This window comes from Theropithecus gelada, chromosome 15 (genome assembly GCF_003255815.1).
Source record: "Theropithecus gelada isolate Dixy chromosome 15, Tgel_1.0, whole genome shotgun sequence".
NCBI classification, from domain to species: domain Eukaryota; kingdom Metazoa; phylum Chordata; class Mammalia; order Primates; family Cercopithecidae; genus Theropithecus; species Theropithecus gelada.
Genome location: NC_037683.1, coordinates 72,880,313 through 72,899,069, shown reverse-complemented (window position 1 = coordinate 72,899,069; position 18,757 = coordinate 72,880,313). Strand labels below are relative to the sequence as shown.

Sequence of the window (18,757 nt, the reverse complement as noted above, 5' to 3'; positions counted from 1 at the left end):
CTCCAGTACCAAGCAGAGAAAGGAACAGAAGATACTCTTCAGAAATGGTAGAGAGACAATGTGCATAATGCTTAAGATTTTTCTTTTTCTTTTTTTTTTTTTTTTTTTTTAGTTTTTTGCTTTCTGAGACAGAATCTTGCTCTGTTATACAGACTAGAATGCAGTGCCATGATCCCAGCTCACTGCAGCCTTGATCTCCTGGACTTAAGCGATCCTCCCATCTCAGCTTCCCAAACAGCTGACACCACAAGTGCACACCACCATATCTGGTTAATTTTTTTTTTTTTTTTTTTGGAAGAGACAGGGTCTTGCTATGTTGCCCAAGCTGGTCTTAAACTCCTGGGCTCAAGTAATCCTCCTGTCTCAGGCTCCAAACATAGATTTTTCTTGAATTTGAGTCAAGAAAGCACCATGCCATTGGGCGTACTTGCCTGGACGATGTGAGATAAATATTTTTTAAAATCATGTCATATACGAAAGTGAGGAGGCTAAGAGTGAGTGAAACAGATAAAAGTTGGTATGCTTGACTTAAAATCTTGACTCTATGTCCCATCTTTATTACCTTTATCTATGCAACCTTGGGCAAATTACTTAATCTCTCCATGGAACAACGCTCTTCCATGAAATGATGATAATAAAACCAGCTGACTTACACAGAATGTTATTTTAGAGATTAAACATAATACTGAAGGTGAGATACTAAGTGGAATGCCTCGCGCATAATAAATGCTCAGTAAATTTTAGCAATAGTCACTATTACAAGTATTACATATCAACCACTAACGCTATACCTGTAAACTTGAGAAAATTAATGAAATTTTTCCCCATAAAGAAATTTTAATTTTTACCTATCTCAGGGTCCTGAGCATTGTGAGAGGTTCCTAATGAATAATTATTCTTCACATTTTATGGTTTCAATTATATTCAACTCAAAAAAAGCTTTTTTTTTTTTTTTGATACGAAGTGTCGCTCTGTTGCCCAGGTTGGAGTATAGTGGTTCCATCTCGTCTTACTGCAACCTCTGCCTCCCTGGTTCATGCCATTCTCCTGCTTCAGTCTCCTGAGTAGCCGGCATTACAGGTGCCCACCACCATGCTCGGCTAATTTTTTGTATTTTTAGTAGAGACGGGGTTTCACCATGTTAGCCAGGATGGTCTCGATCTCCTGACCTCGTGATCCAACCATGTTGGCCTCCCAAAGTGCTGGGATTACAGGCGTGAGCCACCGCGCCTGGCCCAAAATTCTTTAGTTCAACTCAATTCAAATAAAAGGAATACCACTTGAGCTGAGCATTAGAAAATGAGAGAATAATAGGATATCAGTGGATACAATTGAGGACGGCTGGTAAGAGAAAGAAGCTTCCAGGAACAGTATTGGTAGAACCAAAGAGGTGCCCGAAAGCACAGCCTCCTCAATGACTGCAGGGAATGTGATACTGCACAAGGGCAGAGTGTCACAGAGCTATGGCGAGGGGGAAGGCTGGACATGGAATTTGGGAGCAGACTGCAAAGGGCTCTGATGGCTGTGTTGAGTACTGAGCACTTGATCAAGTAGACTTGAGTAAATTTGCCTTTCATAAAGCAAAAATTAGGAAGACTCAAACAGGAGAAATGAGAAAACACAAAAACCACATAAGAAGCTGTCTATGGAGTGCAGAACACATAGGAAAGGTAGAAATGGAAAGGAAATAAAGTGAAAAGGTTACAGGAACAGAATCTACAAAATTTCCTGAGTACAAGAATAAAAGGAAGAAAAGAGATAGGGATAATACCAAGGTTTCTAATCAAGGGATAACTCAGATGAAGTATGAAGAAAAGGGAAGTAGATATGGATGGAAGATAATATTTTGGGTTTACAAAATACAATGTTTGGGATACAGGAGAGCCTCCCATTTCCCAATCATGTAACAAGCAGATAGAAATGCAAGTCTGGAACTCCAGAGACAAGTGAGGAAATTTATTCTGAAGGTTATCTATGTAGAAATTATTGTTTCTATGAGAAGTGGATGGAGATATGGCAGGAGACAGTACAGACAGCCGCCTGAAAGGGGATATAGATAAAATGAAAATAAAAGAGTTTAGAATGGAGATGGAGACATAGATGCCAAACATCAAATGGAGATAGAGTTCCATGTTGATGAAGAGAGTGTCAAAGAAGTAACTCACAAAGAACAACTTCCATCCATGGCATATTTCCAATGGAAGATGCTTCCAATATTTTATTCCTCTGGAAAAACATAGTTGCCTCTTTTCTTCCCCCTCCCCAAGAAAAGCAAAAATGGTTACCTGGCCAGTAAGTAGATTTAGAATATTTAAGATACATCCAACAAACTACTCTTATTTCTAGCTAGCCAAATAATCTTGATAGATCTTTTTAAAATAAGACATTAATCAATGTATCTACAAAATCATAATGAGCTATTTTGACCAGAGAAGTCTGAATTGGTTTTTCTCTTAAAATTCTCTAATAATATTTAAGTTACTACTACAAGTAGTTGGAATGTGTTTTCACAGGGAGGCCAGTATCTACTCACGTAGTAAGAAATCATTAGAGCATACTCAAAATGTCCCTTTAGTTGGGATGGGCCAGTAGGTAGAAAGACAGAGAAAATTTTTATTTTAAACATTGAAAACAAATGTCTTGTTGACCTATAAGCAGACACTGGATCAGCATTTGATGTGTCTAGTCTAATTTCTCCCTGTAAAATTGTACTGGTGAATCTTAGGGAGACAGAAGGCAGTAAATTCCTTGCCTCCATCAATACATTTGACCTCAGAGCAAACCCCACAACTGGCTACAGGCACCCACCATCCATCATTGCTCTTGAAACCTGATATTTCAGGGAAGGACAGCTGCACTGGGCAAAAGTCTAAGCAGCTTTCTAAGATGTACTACCATTAAAGAAAAAAAAAAGGCACTTATTCTGCTTCAGTATTTTAATTAACTGCTTTTCTAAACATTTCTTCCCCCAAACTGAAACTCCAAATCAAATATCTTCAGGAATATATCAGTAAAATTTAGACTTAAAGAGAAATGTTCTCTTTGTGCATTCTAGGTAAAATTATTTCTAGCTTTTGCTTTAAAGGCTAAGATAAGCATACCATGCCACGCTAATATGTACAGCCTTCAATAAATGTGCTAAGCAGAAAAAGATAGCTCTAGCAACTACACTAATTATAGTAGTACACACAGAATGCCAACAGGATAAATGTAGACAAAACATCCATATCCCACAGATCTTAATTTTTAAGTCAGGTGGCAATAACTTTTAACAAATAGCTGAAGACAACAGAACTGTATCATAGGAACTAGTGTTCTTGAATATAGTATGTTCATTACATGACTCCTACATTCAAGAATTATCTAAATTTAAAATAGAAAATAAGATAAATATGTATAACCAAACTGGATATTCATTACATGTATGGTTATACCCTCCATTTTACAGACGATGAAACTAAGATTCTGAAATGTTTTATCATTGCCTCCAAGATCTCACAGATAATAAGTGGCAGAACTGAGGCATAAATTTAGTTCTTCCTGTAAGAAGAACTGAATGTTCTTTTCACTGTAGCCTAAAAAGAAAGGAAACTGGTCAAGATTTTGCAATTCTTTAGCATCATCTTAATATGTATTATATGCATGCATGGTTAAATGAGAATTAACAATAACTGATTTCCAACCATTTATAAAATCATTACTAATATAACCTTTTTAGTTAATAAATGAAATCCATCTACTGATGGCTTAAAAAAAAAAAAAAAAAGATGTCTCTTGTTACTTGTGATCCAATCATTATAGAGGATCATTTTACGTATTTGAAAGTACAATTTCTCCAAACCCCAAAGCAGTACTGAGAAATGCTGTTGCCTAAATACAATTCCCAAATCTCAATTTAGTTAGCTACTGCTACATTAAAGAACATAGCTGAAGGGATGTTAATAATAATAAAAAAAAAAGACAATTGAGAATTTATAAATTTAATCAATCTCATGCAACTGAGTTACAAGAGTTAAATCTAGTAAATAGCCATGTGGCAAAGGTCACAATGCTCCTGACATTGTTATCTGAATGTCAAGGAAGAAGCAAACTTAGCCTTTCTAATCAATGAGTTCAAAGAACTAAGAGAAAGCCTTGACTCAGATGGCTGCTTTGGCTCTTACATTTTGTTGTAAATGCTGGAGGAGCCAAAGTGGGGACCCGCCACCTAAAAGCAGCCATCTACAAAGGACAGCAAGGCTTGCTTGTCGCAGGTGAAGAGGGAAGGACATAAGTTGTCTCAATACTATTTGCCTGCCGGTATACATGACCTACTAGCTTACAGACAGAATGAGCTGTCTTAGCTTTCCAAATTGTCATCTTTTTCATGTAGTTTACTCATCTATGACACAAAGGGATTTGATTTGAAGGACAGCAGAGGTTAAAAAGCCATGAAAAAGCTCAGTTTTGCTGTCTCTCTCTTTTTTCCCCCTTTTGGTAATTTTCGAAATGTCACAGGCAAACTGAGTAGTATTAATATGGTCCTATTAAATGTATTAGCATCAAACTAAAAATCATGAACAGGAAGACACAGAATTAATCATTTTGTGAGGGAGGAAGGAGGCATTGCAGGCATTGTTTTAGTCCATTTTTTTTCCTGTGAGTCGCTTCGAGGAGTGTGGCAGTACACACAGATGTAATACGTAAAGTACGTAATGTCTAAGTCTTAAAAATATTTTATAAATAAAATGTTGAGAAAAAAATGCAAACTGTTGATTTCTTGAAAGCAAATGGGTAATATATTAAGGGGGAAATGAGAGACACAGGTCTTAAGTGTAATTTTGTGAACTATGTTTTGTAAGAATTCTATTTCATTAATTCTCCAGTCTAGCGCCATTGTGATGACATTATTATTTAGGTTACATTAGGTCAGAGACTGTTGTAACATATAAGCACTTGCTCTTTGACCTTCCCAAGACTTATGACGCAAAGAAAATGCTGAACTTTTACATCTGAGGCTATAATTTCATATAATGAACAATCAGGAAGCACAAGTCATATACTCTTTTAGCTATCTTAAGGGCTTAATTGTGGAAAGCTGAAATGCATTTTTATTTTTTTTAAAAAGGGAGAGAATTTGGACACTTTATGGAAATAAATGTAAGCCAAGCATGGCATTTTAATAAGTGTTACCAACTACTAATTAGAAGCAAATGAGATTACCCATATAGAAAATGTATCCCAAACAAACCTATCCTTTGGTAGAAATGTCACTATGCCATGAAATTACAGAAGCTTAAACAAGTGATGCTTGTTCGAATGAAATTTACTAACAAATCCCTTCTAAGCAATCTTCTTCCACATTATCAGATTTCTTCAGTTGATGTGTTATATAGGAATTCTCAATCTTGTAGTTCACAGAGAGAATAACTCTTCTCTTTGCTCTTTCTTGGCAAATCACTGATAATACAAAAAAGAATGTTTTAAAACACTGGTTTTGCTTGAGGCAGCAAGCTGCCTCTTTGCCGTCACAAGTAAGTAGCTTTCCTACAAGATTTTTTCAAAGAAACTGAACAGTAAGAAGATGAAATAACAACAAAAAAAGGTAAATAACTCTATAAAACCAAAAGAGATTCAGAATAAATTTGGCTTAAATCACAAGTAACTGTTGTCACTTTAAGAACATAGGAAAAAGTAAAGCATTCTTTGAATACTCTGGGAAAACTGGATAATTATAACTATATTTAGCACTTCTTATATCTGGGCATGTAACACAAATCCTGTATATTTTGTGACCACTAAGTTGAGTACACTACATAAAACGTAAAGTTCATTTTCGAGATTCCCAGAAACTTTTGGGAATTAAAAAGGTACCACCATTAAAGGTTATCTGCATAGATATTTTAAGTGTAAACCTAAGCCTGATGCTCCTAGGATCACAAGTTAGAGCACACGAGCACACACACACACTTGACTCTTATACTATCTGCAAATACACAGTGAAACTAAAGAAGGTTTTAAAATAAAAGGTAAACTAAGGAAGGATAGTTTTAAAATGAAATCATCTTTGAAATATTCACCTTTCTTGAAACGACACTTTTCATATGTGATTGTGTTAGTGAATTCTTATTTTGCATAGAATCCTTTTAAAAATAGAATTGTCCAATGGTTTGATAAATCAAGTTTGGTCTGAAGGAAATCTAATATGCAAATACTTACAGGGTACTCTTTTACAAATAGTCACCCTTGTCACTTTGAAAAACTGAAAATCAACGAAAGAACAGTTTAAGTATACTTGACCTTACTGCCTAATGTCTCTCAAGATTGCCATGGCTGGTCGATTTCAAATCTGTGAAACTGACACTTAAAAATGTATAGTGCGTCTTCAGTCCAGGTCCCTCAAGTGCTGACTAAACTGTGGTCACAGTCTCAGATTCTCTTTCCATACAAACTTGTACAGCGCTTACAAAGCTAGTTTAATCACATCATCAATCTATGCCTATACTTCCCTTAAAGTAATTCTGCTTCATTTATCTTTTAACCCTACATTATGCAAATGACATCCTTATCAGTCCAATAAAGAAAAGTTATTAATGTTCCTTCTTGTTTATCTTTGCCATACACTGAGAACTGGAATCACATATGAATTTGCACCAATACCTTTTCTCTTTTCTATTTTTCACACTCTATATGAAAATCATAGTGTCAGAGAAGCCCTAAATAAAATTCTTGAAATAGTCTTCAATCATTGTCTATAACTAGTATCAGAGTGTGAGTTAATGTATTAAAAAGGAAAAAACAAAAACTTGGGGGGAATGCCTACGTGATTTTTTTTTTTTTTAAATGTCTCTCTAGGAAGGCTTTGCATATGCCATACCAGGATACCTCCTGGATATAAGAACAGTTATACAGGCCCCTAGTGGCTTAGCAAATAGCAGCAGATGAGGGGATTCCAATTCTTAGTTTCAGACTTTGAGATATTCTGGATTTAAATAAGAGTCCATCTTAAAAGGCAAATCAAATCACTGTATTTAATACTTTAAGCAGTTTTACATCTATGGTTATCTACTCTAATGCACATATATTAAAATAAATTGCTGCATTTCATTACTTGAGTAACTGCACAACTGCTCTGGCCCAAGAAGAATCTGTGTTACATAACCTACACAATGAAACGTTTAATTCATCCACCTCTTTACATGTCATGCAAAAGTAATACATTACTTAACTATATTAAAATATATTTGAGAGAGACACTGTTCCTCTTTGAATCTTATTCCTATTATATATTACTAAGGGCTATAAGAACAGATGATTTCTGTGTAAAGTACTATTTAAAATAAGATACAGATAAAAATTGAATGCCACTTTTACAGGAGTAAAAATCTAAACGTATTTCCCAATAACAGCCAGTGATACAACTCACATTGGAGTGCACCTATTTTAAAAGATCTACAATTAATAACACCCATTAATCCCCCATCCCCTTGCTGTCCTTCCTTCACAAAAGAAAATTCCAGGCAGGCACATTTACAGCTTTTAGCAATTTTTAACTGGACACAATCTGACAGCTGAATTCATGAAACTGACCAGCTTGTCAATTTCACACTTTGAAAGTACAATAATAGCTGATAGCATGAGGGTGAATTTAAGAAATCTGCCACAGAATTGCTAGCTCCATTGAAAAGCAAAGTACAGTACATAATTATGGAATGTGGGAGGTAGGGAAAATTTTACTGTCCATTTAGGATGTCTGTTTCCGTAAGTCAGACACGGAGCACTGAAAATGTGTTCTCTTTTTGCTATAGTGTCTGTAGCATAAAACAGAATATATATTCAAAGTAAGAAAGATACTAAGCCTTTTACTGGATATTATTATATTACATACACAACTTAAGTTATTATCATCTACAGATCCCTTTACATCAGAATGTTTCAAGTCTTGGTATATCATCCTTGTTTTACTCAAGTTGAGTGGTTGGTGTGTGCACTTTGAAACAGAGAAAAAATACTCAAAATGGTCAGAAGTATCTGTGGTTGAACTAACTCCCCACAGACGTGCTACAGGATGGTTAGAAAAGAACACACCAAAGGGTAAAGTCCACATTTGTAGCTCAGTAAATCTAACAGCAAATCTATCTCAAGTCATAAGCAGTTACTAGCCTTTCAGAGGTTCAAAATGTGTTAGCTACACTCTGTTAAGTCACTGGCACTGTGTCTTTGGGCATGTAAATACATATATATATATAACTTTAATAGGAAATACAAGGAGAACGATCCCTCAGGAATCTTCCTAGATACTTAAGGTGCAAACTGTAGATGAGGCTGGGGGATTACTCTGAGAATTTTAGAAAACAAGAGACATTTGGCAAGTAGCGTACTGGGAGGCGAACTGGAAACAATACAAGTGGATTGTGATAGTCCTGGTTTTGGAGAATGGAACTACTATCTGGAATTCTGAAACACCCAATTAGTGAAAGCCAAGCTCACACTTGGTGTTCGAGATTTTAAGCATAAGACTTAAAAACTGACTTCACTTGTTTGTGTTTTTAAATGAAAATCAACGTCCAGAGAAGCAATGCAAGTTTTCTACACACCTACATAAAAGCTACAATAAATCTATAGGAAAGCAAAGAATCTTTGGTTTGTTCGTGGCTTTCTTCTTAAATTGTTTCCTACAACTTTGCCTCTTCATTATAAATGATGCGTCCCCTTCCCTACGGAATGAATGTGTGTGTTAAGTGCACCAGATTCCCGCAGCTGAACTACGAGCTTTGATTCTGCCACGGAAAGGTCTCCCAAACAATCCCCCTCCTCTATGGCAGCTGCGTAGACTTTGATTCCTGCTATTTCTCCTTCTCCCCACTAGTTCAGAGGAAAGAAAGAAAAAGAAATCGCCCCCTCACCGTAATCAGCCCTCCTTAAAACAGTAATCCCTGCCTTTAAAAAAGGCGGTGGCAGGATCCCTGGGTAAGGGTGCATTGCCCCACCGCTCCACCATTCCCCCCCAATACTACGCCCACCCTAGGAGGAGAAAGCGGGGGTCGCACAAATACACATACCCAGACACCCCCATTCTCTAGAGTCGCCTCTCTCCCGGGTCTAAGGTTTCAGGCGAGAAGTGAACCCTGCAGGGGAGGACCTCTGCCCGAGGAGGTTCAGAGGAGCAAACTGTGCGCTCCGCTGCCCGGGCGCCGGGCTCGCGGAAGCGGGAGCGTGTCGCTCTGGCCGGGGAGGCGCCGGCAGCCGGAGCTGGGCGCAGGGCGATTCCCGAGCAGCCAGAGGGGAGAACACAGCGGGGCGGACGGGGTCAGTTCCAGGGACTTACCTGGTCATGTTGGCTCTGGGCAGCAGCCGCCACCGCCTCCCGCGCCGCCACCAGCACTTTCCTCCAGCGCCTTCGCGCCCTGCCACGGCCGCGCAGCCGGCGCCGGCCTGCGCCGCCGCCTCCGGGCGGCCAATTTAATCCCGCGGAGCAGCGGCCGCTGCCGCGGAAGCCCCCCTGGTCGCCGCCGCCGCCCAGCCCTCGTGCGGCCAGCCCAGTCCAGAGCGAGGAAGTGGAAGAGAGTCAGCGAGTGAGTCCAAAAACCCGAAATCCAGCATCCAAGGGAGCGCGTCCCCCCGCCCTCCCTCCACCCCTACCCCCTTTTCCTCCTCCTCCGCCTCCTCCTCCTCTTCTCGGGCCGTCCTCTTGGCCCTTCTGAGCCCGCGGCTTCCGCGGCGGTTTCTCCTCCTCTCGCTCCTCCTGCTCGCCCGGCGCCCGTTTCTCTCGCTGCCGCTGCCGCCGCCGCCGCCGCCGTTTGTCTCCTCTCCCTCCTCCTCCTCCTTTTCCTCCTCCTCCCGCTCCTCGATGCTCCGCCGCTCGCGGCTGGGGGGTCCGGGGCCGCGTCTCCTCTCCTCCCTCCGCCTCTCCTGTTTCCTCCTTCCTGCTGCCTCTTCTTTTAAAGCGGATTCTTTGGCCACAAATAGCAACTCGGCTGCCCCCCTCGGTGCCTCCCTCCCGTTCTTCTCTTCTTCCCCCCAAAAGTGAAGCGCACGCGAGGTAACCAGAAAGTGAGGCTCGTGGGGGGAGAGGGGTGCGAGGCGACGCCTGGGAAAGGGCCCGAACAGAGTCAAGGGCCGGGAGGTGGGGTGGCCAGCCCAACCCAGTCTTTGGACCTGGCGTGAACCTGGTAGTTACGGCTGCAGACGAGGTGGTTTGGTGGGGGGAATTAAACAAAAAAGCCCAGGAAAGTAATTGGAAAGGCTTCTCTCTTTGTTTCCTTGTCTGGGTGATTTCTAAAATCCTCGTAACGTGCTGGGGATCCCACGGAATTGCTGTGCTCCAGCGCTGGGGGATTGTGTGTGCGCGTTGCCTGCGCGTGAGTGTGAGTGTGGGTGCGCCCGGACGCGGGGAGAGCTGGGCCCGCTGCGCCTGCTGGCGAATCCCTGAATCTGGACCACTGACCCACTGAAAGGGCCAGAGAACTGGATGAAGGAGGGGAAGGCAGGAGTGGTGGGTGAAGGAGGCAACACAAACACACACACACACACACACCAGAGGAGGGGGCGGGGTGACGTCACTCCCCAGCATTCATCCACCAGGCCAGAAAAGACCCTCTCCAACAGATTCACTCATCTCCTAAGAGATGCACACCCGGGCGCTTCCTGCTCTGCGTCCCAGCGCAAAGGAGGAAAAAATGCTGGTCGCGCCCTCTTCACAGCAGTGATAATAATATAAGGAACGTGCTTTAATGAAACACAGTTTGTGTCCGCCCCAGTTCACCTTGGCAGCCTCCTTCGGGGATGCTTGTAGGATCCACTTTGAAGGCAACGAGGAAGGCAGGGAAGTATTGAACCAAAATCTTAGTGTGATAACTTGTTTTGCTATCATGCCACTTGCTTTTATGATGTTGGAAATGCAGTGCTCCTCAGCTTCTCTGAAGGACACTATAACACCCTCTTCCCTAGACAAGCACCCAGTTGTTGGGCTATGCACTCTTCATCCACACAACCCAAGGTGACTAAGGTGCACTGTGTGTGTTGTTAGCTAAGAGATGGATTTTAACCTTCTTCACTACTCACAGGATCTCCAACATGTGGAAAAAGTCAGCAGCTGGAAGCCACCATTGGCAGTTGGCCCATCAAAATTTATTAGAAACTTGGTCAGAAAGGTTAAATAAAGTAAAGCTAGAGCTCACCAGCCACCTCGATTGCTCATTCTATGTTCAGGCCAGCACATACACACAATACTTATTCCTGCAGACTCCAGGCTGTCTTTGAAAGAGCAAACGTAAACAGACCCCCTTAGATTTGACTTAATGATCCAGCATCCTGACTGTTTTCTCAAGCTGCCCATTTATTTCCACCATCTGCATGCTGTGCTGCTGAAAGCCACCAAAGGATTGGTCAGTAATCCTCTGCCCCCTATGTACTCCAAAAATAAGTCACATATTTTTGAAAAGAATCTCGCTAAACGAAGTTCAGTTTTCTAGCAATTTGGGGGTGGGGGAGGAGCATCCTGGCATGATTGTCTCTTGGTTTTTTGTTTTTGTTTTTTTATGGTTAGCGTCATAGTGAAAATCAGGAAGAAATCAATTCCTGTGCAAGCCTCCAAGCTAGGTTTACCCTCCAATCATTCTGATTTCACAGCAGCCGAAAAGCTGTGCAGGGATGATGGACACCTGCCCCCTGTGACCTAAGGATGGATCCAGGAATCTCAGCCTCCCCACAGGTGATTCCACCCAAGATGTAAACTCCAACTTGGCTTTCTCATTTCCACATGCGCCCTCATAAACTGGCAATCCCACTTTCATCATCCAAAGTTGCATGTTAGAGAAACAGAAAGTTTTAAAACCCCTAATATTCCTTTGCTGTTACTTTTGTGGGAAAGAAATGTATCCCTCTGCCTGCGGATCTGACCTCATTTAAGAAGAACCCAGCTGGTAAATCTGCTATCTGGGAACATAGTTGAGGAAATATCATCTTACACCACTGGTAGCGACTTAAACTAGCTCGAAAACTCAGTGATGATTGTTACCAAGGAGAGCAACAAGCAAGCAGAAAAGGGACCCAGAAATCAGGGGATATGCAGAGGACAGTACAAGTAAATGGCATAAGCACAACTTTTCTGACACTGTAAAGTCCTAGATGTTCTTGTCCCTACTGCAACCAAACATCTTAGAGAAAGAAGTAGGGATGGCTTAAGGTGACTGCAGAGTCTGAGTTATTATTATACGAATGAGACTGAGAATTATTCAGGGTGATGCTGCTGAGGAACGGGAGGTACAGCAAATGGAGAAGCCAAAGTTTCTCTGCTCATCTGAGCAGTAATGGAAGTGAGACTGCAGCCTGCTACACACGTGTTAATATATTCAGAGCTGATTTACAACAAAAGAGTGTCCTAATGCTGCAGCATCTATTAAACTTCTGGACTGGTTTGCCATTTGGAAATTTTAAGTCAAAGAACATCAGAAGCAGGCTAATCTTTTGTTGAAATTACCTCATTTTTGCAGGTAAAGAAACGAAGACCCTGAGAATTTAAAATCATCCAACTATTTGGTGCCAGAAGCAGGACAAGAACTCAGACATCATGATCCAGTGCCCTCCATCCCACCAACTGTTCATCATCACCTCCACGTTCTGGATCAAAGAAGCCAGTTTTCCAACTTATCAGTGAGCAATACATATAGAATATTTAAAAACTCCAAATACTTACATGAAGGAAAAATGAAGCAATAGGACAAGACATTTTCTTAGTTCCCTTCCAGCTCTAACATTCTGTGATAAATAGCACACAGGAGCTTTGCTATAGCACACCCCCCTCTAGTGCATAATTCAGCATACGATGAGTATGAGTCTGTTTTGGACCCCATCCAAAGGAGTTAGTTCCTAGAAGTACTTGGAAGATTTATTCTCATTTATCATGAGGCATCCTAACAGGAGACTAAAAATAATCATGATGACAATAATAGTAATCAGTTGTTACACTTGTATTATGTACTAAGCATCGTGCGAAGCATGTTATAGTTCACCCGTTTTTGAAAAGGCACATCATGACCTTGTGTGGGTTGCAAATCTAGTGGGTCATAAACAATTTCTGAAATGAAAGAAAAGTAGGAAAAAACACAGAGTACATTATATGTACTAAGTTTTTTTGGGTTTTTTGGGGTTTTTTTTTTTTTTTGCAAAACTTCCTTTTTGATCATGTGGCTAGTGATTAAAAGATTGAAAGTCACTGCCTCATTTCCAATCTTAACTGCCTTGCCAGTTAAGTATTATTAGCCCCATTATGTAAGTGAGGAAACAGGACAAGAGAGGATAACTCATTTGGCCAAGCTGACATAGTGAGTGGCCAAGCTAGAATTTTGAACCTAGATCTGTTTGACTTCAAATCCAATATTTTCACTTGTATAGTGATGATAAATTATTAACCAAGGTATGGAATAAATTGTTGCTAATCATATTTTCTTTGTGAGGACTACCGTGGTTTTTATTAAATGCAGCTAAATGGAGAAACACAGCATAGATTCAAGTGACATGTTCTGAAGGTAGTGAGAAACTTCATAAAACACTAAAACTAATATCTGAGACCCTTTCCTATAGGTGTTAGCTTATGTCTGACATACTTTATTAACTTACTACTAAATACATAAATGAAACAATAATTAATAATTTTAGTCCTCAAATAACTTAAATATTCACTTCTACAAGTATTACTATTTTTATTTCAGAGAGTGTTTTTCAAATTTAAGTTATACAGCATTTCTCAGTAGCTTGCTATGGCCAAACACAGAACTGGCACATAAGAAAGATAAAAGGCCAGGTGCTGTGGCTCACGCCTGTAATCCCAGCACTTTGGGAGGCCAAGACAGGCAGATCACCTGAGGTCAGGAGTTCGAGACCAGCCTGGCCAACATGGTGAAACCCCATCTCTACTAAAAATACAAAAATTATCTGGGCGTGGTGGCACATGCCTGTCATCCCAGCTACTCAGGAGGCTGAGGCAGGAGAATTGCTTGAACCCAGGAGGTGGAGGTTGCAGTGAGCTGAGATCACACCACAGCACTCCAGCCTGGGCAACAGAGCCAGACTCTCTCAAAAATAAAAAATAAAGCAGTCACACAACCCTATCATTCAAATTCAATTATAAAGAAGAAAAGATAATAATTCAGGTGCCATGCTAAATTTTTTCACCCATGTAGTTCTATAGATTCTACCAGTAACATTGCATGCTTAGGTGTTATTACTCCCATTCTGCAGATTTGAAAGCTCAAACTCAGAACTAGTTGATGATTGAAATCACCTGTTCTAATTCTACTACTCAAAGGTTCTTTACAAACAGGTGGGCTTCCCGTATACAAGGAGGCAGCTAAAGATTTTGAGACATGCTGTGCAATCATTTATGCTTTCTTTTCCCATGTGAAAAAAATGTACTTTCCTTTTCTTCAAGGCAGCATCTCTTGTTGCTGTTAGGCAGCACTGTCCTCTTTAAGTAAAGAACCCCACATCTTTCATAAAGAAAGGCCTAGAAAAGCCAGACCTCCTCCACTGACTGCTCTGTTCAGCTGCTGCATTTCACCCTCACCTGCAGTGTGTAGAGGACGTTATGGTACGATGCTATTTTCTATTGGCTCTGCTACTGGAGATTACAGCATGCGACTGTGACAAATGGATATTCCCATTAAATTCTTTAGTAGACTGGGGCATTCCATTAACCATTGGCACTATCCCAACCCAAGTGAAACACTGGGTCATTTTTTTCTTGTGAGCAAGAAGTGAAGGGAGAAAACAAAGGATATACTCTAATTACCTTTCCTGGGTTTTTTTGTTGCATGCATTATGATAGCCATATATTACAATTATTTATAATTAATATATGACAAGCTGTCAGCTAAAATTTAACAGGTGATTTGTCAAGAAGCCCCATTAATGCATACATTAAGCAGTGGATTTCAGTGTTTCCTAACAATAAAATTGTGTATGAGTTTTGTTTTTTCATTCTATTTAGTATAAACATTTAGAGGCCACCTATCTGTACATTTTGCAGCCTTTTTTAAAAATAAAACTATTGCTAACATAAATGGGTGCATTATTAGTTATGTGAGGTCTAAACACATTTCTGTCACCTTAACCTCTAAATTTGTTTCACTGAGGAAACAAATTGCCTGGTGTTTGTTTTGAAGTTTTCACTTTTATGGGTTTTGATACATTTTTAAAATTATATCTTCAGTAGGAAAGGCAAAGCCAATTAGGGAGGAAAGCAACTGCAGTTACTTATGTTCCACTTAGTGTTTGTATCTTAGGTAAGAAAATTCTGAAGTGAAAGAATATTTTAAAATACAGGAAAAGATTAAGAAGTCACCAGAAAGCTAGTAATTAATCACTGAATAAAGGAACACTCTACAGAGACCAAAAACTGATGAAGCAGGCTTCATTTTGCTGAATGGCACAAGAATGGGGAACACAATGAAATGAATCAGAGATAGTTCTTAGGAGGGGTAACAGGATTCTTTGAAAGAAGGAAAACTCTGTTTCTGTATCTGTAGAATGTCAAATTATGAGACATCACCTGTGAAGGAAGTTAAATTGTAAGCTTCAATATTATTATTTCCATAGTCAACCAAAATTTGTACTGTTTAAGAGAAAGATACAAAAGTACTGCAGCATTTGTTTAAAATTTCATTTGTACAAGCCTGACTCTTATCTCTCAAGACTCGGACATGCTTCAGGCTGTTAATGACTCACAGTCCACTACTCTAGAGGGTGCTGAATCTCCTTAATGAAAGAATGTGCTTTAAGATTCAATGGTTAGGAAGAGAGAAATAAATGAGAGTAAAACACAAAGCACAGCAGGTTTTCAAAGCTAGTAAGACTTCTGCGTCCACCAACCAACTTTAGCTTTCACATTTTTAGCAAGAAAGCGCTAACACAGAACCATGAAATTATTTTTAAAGGTTCTTTCTAACAGGGTTTCAGAGGACGATTTCCAGAAACTCACTGAGAAGTGAAATACCACAAGTTGATTTTCATGTTGCAGGGAGTGTATTCCTGTGCAGTTCAGGGATTATAAATGACCAGTGGCAAGTTGGTGGTTGTATCCTGAGCCAGGATCTCACTGTCTCCAGATCTCGCTTTGTTTCCCATATGCAGCAGTGTCCCCATGAGTAACTGGGGGTGTTTCCTTGTGCATTCAGTAACAGTTTTCAAACAGTGAATACAGCAAGTCATCAAGACTACTATATTTCAGCTACTTTTCTAACGTTTTCTCTTTGTCTTATACCTCTGTGCTTGTCTTACACTTGTATTAAAAACACAATAAGGAAAACAGCTTTGTACAAGCTAGTATTTTAGCCATAATTATACTTTTCTCTGTCTTCTCAATGAATAAGAAAATTTTGGGCCAGGTATCTGCACAAAGCATGATAGAAGTAGGATAAAATAGCACATCATCTAGCATGTAGCCTATATTTATGTAAATCCGGTTGATGTAAAGTCTGTTCTGTTATCACTTCTTAAAAATAAATCTATAATTCTTTCTTTAATCATAATAAAAACCATCCAGGGACAGTCCAAATTTTTCAGAAAGAACAATTTCTTCAGTACAGGAGGCAGCATTTGCCAGTACAACAAGAAACCAGAAAACAAGAATCTGTGTTGGATCATTTAATTTCTACTTGGTGTACATACTCAATGTAATGTTTTCACAGTTGTTTGAGAGCAGGATTCATGTCTGATTGGAACCCAGAGCTCCTATCATAGAGCTTTAAGCACAATAGGCACTTCATAAGTATTTCAGAAAGTGAAGGAAGGGAAGGATAGAAATAGGAAGAGAGAAAGAGGAAATGAACTGGTTGTCATTTGCACATTTTACATGATACATTACTGTCTTTATAAAGCTTCCTGTATAGACCACTAAACAGAATGAATTTCCCCTGCTGCTGGCCTCTCGTTCTTTTATTTTTCTTCTTTCTGCCTATCTCTCTGTATTTTTATTGTGTATAATTGCACCTTATTAAATTGTGAGTGTCTTCACACTCTTCTCGTCACCACCAAGCCCAGAACCTGCACTATAAGCAGATCTCAAAAAATGCCTGCTGCAATATATGATAGCATGTGCTTAGACACCACTGTGGCCTGGTTAGATGTCACATTAATAATGCCTCTTACTGAGACTCTGCTGAAAGGTACAATGACCTAGAGTTTGGTCAGAGTTAAGTCTCACTCATCACAACACACACCAAAATGTCCCAGACAAAGAATAATAATAGAGTCTAACAGGAGTGAATGGATTCGTAGTTCCACAGAACTTTTGATGAGAATGATTATAAAGTTTCATGCTTTCCTACAAGAAGTCAAAATAATTTGATCAGTTCAGTGGACAAAAAATCCTTTGTACTTCTAACTGGTGCTGACATTTTCATTTTTAACTTGGTATATTCTTAGATGAACAGAGCATTCATTTGCCTGTAAACATTATTTCCTGTAGGAACATATATTACTGAAAGTCATCCTGATTTTCAAAACTCATTGGCCACATCTCTAAAATCACTGGTAACACTGAACAAGTCTTGGAGAGATTTAAAAGGCAAACCAAAACTATTCTTTCCCAACTGTATGATTACTTTACATAGTCTGTTCATGTTCGTGCTTGTTTTATACATGTAGAAGCACCATTCCTGCTTGATTACTTATTTGTGCTCAGTTCTTTAAAATCATGTTTTCTTTCCTTTGCTTACCACCAAAAGCCCATCTTTCCAACACAAATATCTCTACTCTTCTCTGGACTAATACAATAATCTTTTGCGTATTCTTCTACTCCCAATGTTTTCCTGATTGTCCCCAATCTATGCCCCAACGTGCTGCCCAATTAACCTTAATAAAACACAAGTTGATTATGTATGTACCTCCCATGCTAAAAAAACTGCAGTGGTTCATGATTAAGTACATGCTTCATAACTAAGTGCAAATGTTTTACCAACATTCAAGATCTACCACAAATTGAATGCTGCCTGAGCCCATTTTTCCATTCTAATCTTTACCTCTTTTCTACCAATATCCAGCATTGTCTAGATAAGACTATCCATGTTTATTAGCCAGAAAGTTTTCTTATGATCACCTACATCTTGAATACTTACCTATCCCTTAAGAATCATCACATCAACTCATCTTTTTTTTCCTGATTCCTCTACCACATATGAATATTACTTCCTTTAGAATATCTGATTCTTTGAATCTCTCTTGTACTGAATATTCTACCGAAATTGGGTAAAAGATAATAGAAAGCACTAACCTCCGAGATATATTTAATGACTAGTTTATTGGTATTGATCGATTAATTGGAACGGCAAAATGTTATAAGCAGGGAGTAGATGGAGTTAGTGGGAATTTATGCAAACTTATGTTTAATCACATATTGAAAGACCTCTTTATTTAATCGCATCTTGCAAGTTCTCGTATCAGATAATTGTGTTTGGGAAGGGAACAAAAACGTTCCAAAGATTCTGAGTTAAGACCAATATGAAGAACAACAGATGACGGAAACTTTTAACAATCTCTCTCCTTCCTTCCCTCCCTTCTTCCCTTTCTTCCTTCTTCCTTGCTTCTCTCCTTTTCTTCTTCTCCCTTTCTTTCCTTCTCTCAGCTTTGTTCATTACCCATGCAAGGAGATGAAATCACCTTGACTATTAAGTCTTTGTCCTAGAGAAGCACAAAAGCAAATCAAGTGAGGCAGATGTTCTGCTCTACCCTCCCCCTTGGCAAAGACACAAGGGTTCAGCAGTCTAGAAGCAGTCCTGAA

The 18,757-nt window shown here is 39.6% G+C and overlaps 1 protein-coding gene across 1 annotated transcript in view; it reads right to left on the bottom strand.

Moving 5' to 3' along the window:
- The window catches only part of PTPRD (protein tyrosine phosphatase, receptor type D), a 550,091-nt gene extending 540,626 nt beyond the window's left edge, over positions 1-9,465 (bottom strand). Inside the window, exon 1 of the mRNA XM_025359514.1 lies at positions 9,308-9,465. The gene's annotated coding sequence lies outside the window, so the exon portion shown is untranslated. The remainder of the gene's footprint in view (positions 1-9,307) is intronic.
- Positions 9,466-18,757: the final 9,292 nt, after the last annotated feature.